This window comes from Oreochromis aureus, linkage group 3, assembly GCF_013358895.1.
Source record: "Oreochromis aureus strain Israel breed Guangdong linkage group 3, ZZ_aureus, whole genome shotgun sequence".
Lineage (NCBI taxonomy): Eukaryota > Metazoa > Chordata > Actinopteri > Cichliformes > Cichlidae > Oreochromis > Oreochromis aureus.
Window position 1 is genome coordinate 60,572,897 of NC_052944.1, and position 11,217 is coordinate 60,584,113.

The 11,217-nt window shown below is 38.5% G+C and overlaps 1 long non-coding RNA gene across 1 annotated transcript; it reads left to right on the forward strand.

Moving 5' to 3' along the window:
• Positions 1–4,372: 4,372 nt before the first annotated feature.
• Positions 4,373–9,612, forward strand: LOC120437600. The gene is made up of 4 exons (XR_005611279.1): positions 4,373–4,720; positions 5,553–5,649; positions 7,606–7,676; positions 8,485–9,612. It is a non-coding gene; the product is annotated as an uncharacterized LOC120437600 (long non-coding RNA).
• The last annotated feature ends 1,605 nt before the right edge of the window (positions 9,613–11,217 follow it).

Consider the following 11,217-nt stretch of genomic DNA (forward strand, 5'->3'; position numbering starts at 1 on the left):
TTTAATCTACTTAAGAATGCTTTTGAGTAAAAAAGAGAAATACACTGAAGAATTCAATTGTAATTGTGTTAAACGTTTACAGCTGTGTGTTCATCGCAGCTTGCTTCAACTCTCAGGTAGATGGTGCTGATATGATCAACAATGCTTTTCCTGTCATTGTCAATGTTCCATTGTCGTCACTCGTCACGTCCTTCACAACCAAAGACACGTCTCCGTCCTTCATCCATCTGTCCTGCAGATCCACCCGGTTCACAAACGATGGAAGCTGGTTCAATGAAATAAACTGCTCATCCCGTTACAAAAGGACATTTCCCTCCTGCAGGTGCAGTCTGAACCACTCCACAGCTCTGATAGGGACGCTGATATACGGGGTTTGACATGGCAGAGCTGAACTAGATTAAACCTAATTTGATCTTTTTGAATTGAACTGTAAAATATTTGGCACCCTGAGATTTTAGTATCCAAATCCAGTTAAAGCTAATGGAAGTAGCTCTAACAAAGGTTTATAATAGACAGAGTATTTTCACAACATCCAAGAAAATAGTTACTTTAAGTTTTAATTTAATCCTGTTTCATCTTCTTCTCTCTATAAACTCCACAAAGTGCTCGGTTGAAATCTAGCAGAGAGACGCACATGTCCCAGCAGGAATTTAATCCACTTCTGCTCATCCAGAGCTAAATAAAACCGTTCTAAATTTCAAAACGGCAATATCTTTGTTTTTCCCAAGAAGAACAGAATAACCGTGTTTTAAACCTGACTAAATCAAACACTCGTCAGTGTGACATCAGATGTTGGTTTTTTTCCGCAGCTCTCTCTGATTGTCTCCAGGTGAAGGACAAGTTAATGCTTGTTATGAAATCTGGGGTGGTTCAAAAAACCTTTTCAAATCTAGTTACGCACCTGCATAAAATCATCAGGGAGTGCCCATAATTAGGGCAGAATAACTCGTATTCTTTTGCTTGTGTGTGTGTGGTGTGTGTCAGGGCCGTGCAGAGACGTTTACAGGGGCGGGTGCTCAAAGTTAAAAAGGGGTACATTGAACCAGGCTGAATAACAACAACACACATTCATCAAGAATCTAATATGTGATTGCATCATACTATATCACTCTTGTGAGGCAAAGCAAACATAGCCTATGTTTTACCTGATGGGTACAATGTTGCTGTTGAGGGTTTTCTGCTGCTCCTGCTGCTGATGGTGCTGGAGGGCAAAGCTGTGCTGATCTGAGACTGTAGACATTAAAAAGTCCATAGGAGAGATGGTAGCTGACTAAACAAGTGTTATGAGATAATAACAAAATGAAAAGATTGCTGACAGCATAAGGCAACAAAAAACTGAGAAATAAACAAGGCTCTGCCTGTGATTCTCTCTTTGCCTCTCTTCCTCCTTCTATTTCTTCATCTCATCTATCACTCTCCACTTGCTGTCCATCTGAGAACAAGGCACAACTTGCTTTTGCAATAAACTATAATTTAATTATCCACACTTAACAACTCTTGCACCTAATCTATAATAAAATGATGACAGAAAAATGTTATAGAAGCAAAACATTTTAGTTGTGCTTATTATTATTATTTTTATACTGGAATACCTCTCCAACAACTGGTACATGTGTTAATGTTACCTGTGCTCTTTGTAATCCAGCTGCTGAGGGATCCACTGCCTTTAGTAGCCTCACACAGCTCCTACTGTTTCCTCCTCATGTCCTTACCAGCCATGTCTGGACAATGTTATATCATGAGTAATAATTCAAAAATCCATATACATAAAACACACACATGCACGCACACACAGTGACATTTCAGACCTTCTTCAGAATACTGTATATACTGTGGGCACAAGTTTCCATCATGGTGCTGATCCAGAATCCTTCCCTTATTATTTATTACTAGAGCTACAATAATAAAACAATGAGGGAAAAAAAGTAATAAATATGAAATAATGTATTTATGATGATTCCATTTGTTTCACTATCCACTCTGTGCAGGAAGAAAGCTTATTACATTTTTAAACTGTAGAGATACAATAATTTTGCTGCTGTAAAATCAGCATTTTGTCTTATTTAAAATAGAAATCTAATATAATCTGTTTCTTAATGTATGTTCTTTAAAATACAGCGTCTTTTTAAATATTATAATTATAATAATCCATATTTATGTGGACATGCATATTAGATCGAAGTGAAATATTAGCCCTCCAGAAAGGCAGGAAAAGCCCTGTAACTTGCTTTAAAACTAAATATGTTCCCTAAAACGGTGACAGAGCTACAGACCCATGACAGCCTTACCCAGTTATACAGCAGCTACGACCAGCACTACTTGTGCAGTTAATAAAAGGACAGGTAATGTTTGTCGCGCTGTTGCACACACAGCACGCTCATTTGTTTCAGTTCGTCAGTTGCCACAAGACAGCTTACCAACGTGTACGTAACAAGCTAATACTGCTGTGTGCTTTAGACTACAGTGTGCGCTGTACAGCTACTTACTGGTTTTGTCGCATCAGTCTGTGGGCGTTTATCAATATGCGTACTTGTGCGTACTTGCGTTCTCGTGTACTCGTGATACGTCATCAGTCGGAGACCAAGTACTGTTCCAATTGATGCGCATCACACGAGAACGCGAAAAAGTCCCGGATGTGTTCTCGATCCGCCCATTTTATCGAGCATGCATCGGTGTAGACTTGGGACAGCTATATATCCCAGAATGCATTTCGTCCAAAACTCAACAGCGGACTCCCGCACATCGCCCCCCCCTCCCCCCTCCCTCCCCTCCCTCCCGCCCGCTCATGGTCTTCTCACTACTCAGGTTAAAGAAACCCCAGCAGCTGTCTATAGTATTGAGTGTCCACTAGAATAGAAATAAAAGCGTTCTAACATCTCACCTGCTTGTTTTTATTAAGGTATGTACACGTATGTACATGTACACTATTTTTATTAATAGAGGTTTCACTAGTGCGGTTAAAAATGATATATAAGTCACTTAGATCACTTCTAAATGTTAATGTTTGGTTTATTTCAGTGTTTTATTTGTTCCTGACTAAACCGGTTTGGCTGTGATTAAAGTTAAGCTGCATAACATGTTACTCACAGTTAAATTAGGAGGGGACGGCAGTAAAACTCCGGACCTGTGACATCATCACGTGCGCTGGTACAAATCACGAGTCCGTGCTCGCGTGCCGAGAGAATTGAGAAACGGCCGACGAGTCCGTGCTCGCGTTCTCGGCAGGTACGTACTCCCGTGCGTTCTCGGCGGGTACGTACTCACCGAGCACGCGAGTACGTACTCGCGTACTTGGGCATTGATAAACGGCCAGTGTCTCTGAGTTAATTTGTGTTTCTCCTACAGTTCCGGTCCGCAAAAAATTCGCGTGCTCTTTGTGAGCTCGTTCCCGGCTCGTAACCAGCGCGTTCTGCCGTCAAGGGCGATCATTGGTTAATGGTGATCATGTGACTGATGCAAGCCAGATCCTTTTATTTAGCAAAACTGTGATTAATAGTTAAATATTATTGTTGAGGGGCACAGACAGGACTCCGCACGCACACACACATAAAAAAAAATAATAAAAAAATTAAAATTAAGAATTTGCCTCAACAAAAGGGCACTTTGGGCACCCATCAGGAAAGGGGCGGGTGCTCAAGCCCCTTCCACCCCTACATAGCATAATTGGTATGGCCAGGATGGTCCACACAATGTGCTTACACATGGCCCGCAAATAGTGACAGCCCTTTGGTTGCATATATCAGGTTTGCAAGGGGTGGCCCACAGATGGGCCAGCACAAGGCCAATTGCAGACACACTGCTGACCCTGTGCTGGCCCAGAACAGTTTCAGCTCTGGCCCCAGATGTCAGCCTAATGTGTATTTTAATCAAGCCATGTTATAACAACATGTGCCAGAACATAATAGTGCAAAAATAACATGACAAAACTCTGTTTCACAGTTTCACTGTGAATATAAGTAGCTGATGTGATCTCTCTGATCTCAGGGTCGATGAAGTTAAAGATGAATTAGAACTGATCAGGAATCTTTAACATTTGCGTGACTGGTTGAACATGCTGTCATATAGATTTTTAACAGTGAATGTTTTTATTCCTTGTATTCTCCCCTTATGTAAAAGTACATTTAATATTTGCCTATAAAAACTGTAAATGGAGCAGCATGATTTCTTCATGTATCCCTTCATAATTTTAGTCTACAGTGAGATTAATAATAATTAATAGTAGTCGCAGTGTGCCACCTTTACATTGTACTTTACTTCTGGATTTCCAGATCAGCAGAGCTCAGTGGGCTGCAAAACTTGCTCCTCACTGTGAAGTCATTAATCGTATGTTGGACTCTTTAACCTTTCTGCTCTGTGCTGTTTGCTCTTTTAGACTCGATAAGCATCACAGCTGAATCTGAATCTGGTCAAACTGTCACTCTACTGTGTCGAGCTCAAAGCAACAAGCCCATTGACACTGTAACATGGAACAGGTCTGACATAGCAGACAAAAATGTCCTGAAGTACCACGGTCAGCAACTTCTTCTATCATACCAGCATCCATCTTTTAAGAACCGGGTGGATATGCAGAACAGACAGATGAAGGATGGAGACGTGTCTTTGATTCTGAAGGACGTGATGATTAATGACGCTGGAACGTACGAGTGTCGTGTCATTCAGAGAGGAATAAACCAAGAGGAGCTCATCAGCATCATCACACTGAGTGTTATTGTTCCTCCAGGTGAGTGAGTAGAGTTGAGTGTGTGTGTGATCAGAGGTGAAGCTGCTTCCTGGTCTCTCTTTTGTCTGTAATTTGTCTTCATTTCACCAGGTTTTAGCTGAGAGGAATTAAATTGTGTTTCAACCATGAATTAATGTTCTGAATGTGACAGTATTAAAATTAATGAATTTAAATGTTTTAGCTTCTATTTGGAAGCATTAGAGTGTTTCACAGTGTGAAGATTTAATCACCACAAAAATAACATGTGTTTAAATGAAGAAATTAAACCTTAACTCTGATGGAAACACCTGAAAGTCAACATATAAAGGATGCTAAGGGTCCAAACTAGTGGTTTGTGCCTTTGAGACATTGGAGACTTTCGAGTGTAATTTGTTTCATAGGTAGATGCCTGGCTGACAACTGTTTAAAACAAAAACTACACAGAATATTCAAAGCACATAGCGCACACAGTGGGAATTTACCGCTGTGCGTAAATTCCCCCTAATGTTGGTATGATCCGAGCTCAGGCACTGGGCGACTGAGCACCGCACTTACGCCTGTGAGCGAGGGCGGAGAAGCTGCTGCCTGCAAGTTTGCTGTAGGAGAAGTGCAGACAGGCAGACAGAGGAGAGCTTAAGTTCGACCAGGTACCAAAGCAAATCATCTGTACCTTAAAAATAATGTAAATATGACGGTGTACACAAAAGATTGATATCAAACTGATCACTTGACCCATATTACGTTACTTGCGCTTCGACTGAATCAACAAATGGCGAATTGAAAAGCCGAACAACAACACCGCTGTTTCTTTAGAGAGTCTTAGCTAACATGTGTGTTTATTTCATATTTTCAGTTGTTACCCTCCACGGCTAAATAAAGGACGAAATCAGTTTCAGTAATGTACTGATGTACATGGACATTAGAGAGTCATTTCAAAGACAAAAACTCAGGTAAATGTTATTTTATATATTATGCTTTGTATGTTGTTCAGTATATTTCTATGCAAAATAAGAGAATTTTCAATTCACATCATTATATTCATAGTTGAAACCAGATAGTTACATACACTTTATTTTTTTAAAGGAGTTAAGTTGAACATCAATTTAGATTAAACTTTTTTGTTTTAGACAAATATTGAAATAACTTTTGAATTAGTTAAATGACAGAACAAATAGAGAGAGAGAGAGCTGTCTATTTTTTATCACTTTCGTCAAATTTAGGATTACATATACACTAAGTTTATTATGTCTTCAATTAATAAGAAAACTCCAGACGATTCCATTCTGAGCTTAAGAAGCTTCTGATAGGTTAGTAGAGTCCATTTGAGTAAATTGGTGGCTAGGGCTGCCACGATTCGTCGACTAGTCACGATTCGATATTAAAATCGTCGACGACTAATTTAATAGTTGACGCATCGTTTGAAGCTTTGTAAGATCCTGAAAGACGCAGGAATTAGTAGGATTTAAGAGTGTAGTAACGGACTGAAACAGAAGATGACAGCACTGCATCTACAAGGATCCCAGCTGCCATTAAACGGCGAAGAAGAAGAAGCAGTCTCTGGTATCGTAGCTGTTGTCGGTTAGTGTCCAAATTCAGGGGCCGCATTTGTAGGCCGATAATTTTACAGCGATGCGACAAAGGCTGTCCAAACTCGAAGATGTCTCCAAATGCGGCTGACAAATGCATCCTTAATTTCCTCAGATATGAAGGATGGGTCAGGTGTATTCTTCATGACCCAACCTGTCCCAAAATTCATATTGTGGCTCAGCCAATTCCAGTTTTCAACAATGTTGGCAGCTACTTAGTTTTAATATTACTTTTATTACTCTTTCTGGGTCACAAAATAAAGTTTTCAGATATTTTCAGGTTAGAATGTAGCTGTGCAAACTTCAAATATCTGCTTGATTTATAAAGACATCACATATTTGCAAAAGTGCTCCGACGTTTTCGGAGACATCTGTTACCCACCAGCTTGATAGCTAGTCGGCTCACTCGAGCCAGTCAGAACAGCGAACTACAGCCGGGAACATCATTTTCAACCCCCCCCCCCCGCGGTCTTTCGCTACTCAGGTTTGACATGATATGTAAGTCACTTAGATAAATTAAAAATGTTATTGTTTGGCTTTTTTCAGTATTTTATTTGTTCCTGAGTAAATCAGTTTGGCTGAGATTAAAGTTATAGTTTTCACACAGCTGAATAAACGTCAAGCAGAAAACTGATTAAACAGAAATGTGAGATGATCGAGAACATACTCCGGTGTCCTGTTATATTTTAGACAGCAAGGAGCAGGCGGCGGAGTTTATTAAACTTCACTGAGACAATCTGCAAATTTTATTAAAAGTTTAATAAACTGTCATCTTGTCTTTATTTTTAGTTAGCACACACCTTAAACACTTAAAGCTGTAAGCTAATGATAGTTATCTAAGAGCAGATCCATGCTGGTGCAATAAGCTGTACGTTTCACGTCCAATGGATGCATGATCTGATTAGTCGACTAATCGCAAAAATAATCGGTGACTAGTCGACTATCAAAATAATTGTTTGTGGCAGCCCTATTGGTAGCACACCTGTGGATGGAAAACACAGAGCCTGTTTCTTTGACATGGAAAAAATCAAGAGATATCAACCAAGACACCAGGAAAAGAATTGTGGACCGCCATAAGTGTGGCTCAATTTTGAATATAATTAGGTGCCATTTACAATTAACAAATACAGACAATTTCTCTCTTTACTCTTAAATTTAACAAATATGATTTTTATATTTATCAATCTACAAAAAATAAACATTTAGTCTGATTTGATGTTTTACACTTAAAAAAAGTTTTTGTGTTTTTATCTGAAGAGTATGTAAATATCTGGTTTCCACTGTGTATTTGATGATGTTGGTGTTTGGCTTGATTGTCAGCAAAAGAGGGAGAGAGAGGAACAGAGAGGGAGATGGAGAATGAGGACAGAACAGAGATGGAACAAGAGCAGGTGAGACACACATGTTAGTCAAATGGTTGTTTACCAAAACTCATCAGAACATGTATCTAGTACCTAGTTTAACTTTTTAGATTTGTTACTTTTCAATTCTGTATTTATTAAGTTATGCAGACATGTTTGCACAACAAGGCTAAGTAATTATATAAACCTTTCTGAGTCTAAATAGTGTACTTTGGTAGAATTAAGAAAATAAGTGTATTGCAGGTCTATGATGATTTTCAGTGTTTTGATTCTGTTTCTGGCTTGGTTAAGTCCTAAAGTAGTCCTGATTTAATTCTTGAACAGTTCTGGGTCTGGTTGAATTGGAGTTTAGTCACCGTGTCTTGATACCGTGTCTACCCTTCAGAGCTAAGCCCCAGGTGTATAAAATGTCTGGCTCTGCCCCTGCTTTGAGCCACACTTATTTCACACAGATATAGTCCAACACTGTTGCTTGGTAAAGTTTTCGAGCTTGTTCCTATTTTTATGATTAATAATGACAGTAAAACAACAAATCACAGAAAAAAAGGGAAGCTATGACCCAGTGAAAGAAATCATCATCAGCTTTCTCACATCTGCATTGAAATTTGATTTAAAAGAACAGTGGTTGGTTTACATTGTTATATGCATAGATTTATCCAGAAGTCCCAAATACTACACCACGTTATTATTACTTTTTTTTAAAATTACAAGACAATAAAAATACTATCATATTAATGAAAATGTTTTTAAATTAGTAGCTTAGAACATGCAGGACTTCCATCCACCTCCAGGGACTGCTAAAGGACCTTTAACACCCCTGCTTTCCTTGACCTTTCAGTGTTTCAGTGTAAAGATGGCTGCAACAAGCACAAAGCGGCGTGCAGGTGAGAGAGATCTGGTGGTAGACGATTAACTTGTTCCATTTTGTTTTACAGCACAGTGTTCAGTTCACTTTGATTCAACTGTTTATCCATCCAAGCACGGCAATTCTTTTAAAGGAGAAATGAAAACATTATTCTTTTCTTTTTATGCATGATTTTGGAGTAATGGTTATTAGTAGTTGGATCAATAGTTTATTTTTAGTTTTTTTTAGTTTTTTTGGTTATTCGTGCATGTATTAGGCAACATTATAATAAAACACAGACTATGTTTTCTTGGCTATGCAGAGATAATTGTATATTTATATATGAAGAAAGGCCTATTTAACTGCAGGCACGCCTTAAAGCTTTTAATTTCCAAATTCAGACAAAATTGAGGTTGCAGTATTTGTCCCTAAAAATCCCAGAAATATGGTGTCCAACCAGATATTTACAGAACTGAATGGGGTATACCATGCATCTTTTTCTCCCAACAATGTCCCTGAGCTATCCCGGGAAATCCTAAGATGCTCACAGGCCAGATGAGATGATGTCATCCCTTTAATTTGTAACATTTTAACAGTTTTAATTTCTGAAACAAAGGCTTAGCATATGGTGAAAATGCCAAAACAATGCACTGTTAATCTGGTGGAAACACTTGTAAGCACCAAGTATTAGCAGTAGATGGCAGCAGTCTTTAAATATGATTTCTGTCCATTTAAACAAATGAAATATGCATTGTAACAGACAGAGGGCAAAATGTGTGGAGTCCAGCAGTGCACTAGTTGCTGATCTTTTTCTTTTGTATTACAGAATAAAATAATAATAAAGCAGCCTGCCACATTTTTGTTGAACAGCAAACTGCACAGAAAAGTTCAGCATGAACATTTACATTATTTGATCACTTCTGACTTCCAATTATAAAGTATTTCAGTCCAAACATTCAATTCTCTAATTAACGTTTCCTTAAATTCAAAGCAGTTGTTTCAAGTTGTTACAACAACTTTCAAATTCAGAGTACACACACACTGTAAAATGTAATATTGTGTTTAATTAAAAATATTAAATAGGCTGAACTCAATTTTTATCAATTTGTTATTAGAACTCAATTTAAATAAGTTACCAGTACTTTTTATGCAAAAACGCTGATAAACTCCATTTATTTGAGTTGTCTTAACTTAGAAAAACTAAGTCAGCTGGAAGTTTTGCTTCTCAGTGCGGAAGGATGAAAGATGTGTTTTGAAAATGCCACGTCACTACCGTCCTCCTCCCTCTCGGATCAGTCTGCATGTTCACGGTGCATTATTTATGGAATATGTTGAGCAAACCTGGAGAAGCATCAGCTCAAGATATTATTGTTGTCATTGCTGTGGATTTTTACCTGATACACTGACTTGGTGAGTAAATGTTTACTCTTATTCAAACTGATTTTGTGGCTTCTCTTAGTTTAGCACCAGGTTTAAAATCTTGCTAGCTAGTTAGTGTTAGCCTAGCGTTGCTGCTGCTGCTGGGCTCATGTTACTTAAAAATTAACACCACAGCCTTAAAAACCTTACATAAAACTATGTGGTGAAATTTTCTGTTGATTGTTTGAAATAAATAAGTGAGACAAGAGCCCAGACAGGGAGGTGCAGCCGTTAGGGGTGGGGTAGGTGTGGGATGTGGGGGGGTGGATAACAGAGCTCTCCAAAAACGTGGAAGCACTTTTGCAAATATGTGATATTTTGATAAATTAAGTAGATATTTGAGCATTACACAGCTACATTGTCGCCTGAAAATATCTTAAAAGGTTATTTTGTGACCCAGAAAGGGTAGTCTGGGGAAAAGGAGGATCGCATTTGTCGGCAGCGGTTGTCGGAGCCTGTCCGTACTTGTAAGCGCGGCAATGGCGGAGGAGCGCCGCTGAAAAACTTATTACTTTTTCTGGGTCACAAAATAAACTTTTAAGATATTTTCAGGCGAGAATGTAGCTGTGTAAATTTCAATTATCTGCTCGATTTATCAAGACATCACATATTTGCAAAAATGCTCCAACGTTTTCGGAGACGTCTATTTTTTTTTTTCATGCTTTGTGGCAGCTTTAGAACATCTGTGCCATCTATTAATGTCAAATCTAGCCTTTATTTAACAACATAAGCAAACTCTATGTTACAATGATTGCACAGCCATTAAGGATCAAATCAGTTTCTGAAAAATGTTCTGTTTTTTCTCCCTCTGCTTGCTTCTTACTGTCTTTGAGGCTCGGGACCAGCACTCCTGTTGTTGGACAGAAAGACATCAGTAAGTATTTTGGTTTTCCAATATATTAGCAACTGTCAGTGACATTTATATTAATCAGGCTGAACTTTAATCATACTTTAGATCAGCCTGTTTTACTTATTGTTTTGTTTGTGCTTTGGTTTGGGGAAGTTGTTTCTTTACTGATCTTTTCCTGTCTTCTGTTATTAGACTTGAGATATGACTGCACTATGCTGTTGCTGGTGACCACAGTTAATTCTACAAGACACGCTGTGTAAGTAAACAAACAACAACAGTTTGGTCTGCATTTCTTGAAAGATCACATCCCCCAAACTTAGTTTAGAGGGTCTACACTGTATATAGTGAAGTCTGCAAGTTTTCTAACAGCAAAATCTGTTTTGTGCCCAAAATCATTTTGCACATCATTAGAATGAAAGTTATTGGCCATGTTTGCATAGCCCTTTTTAAAATGATGC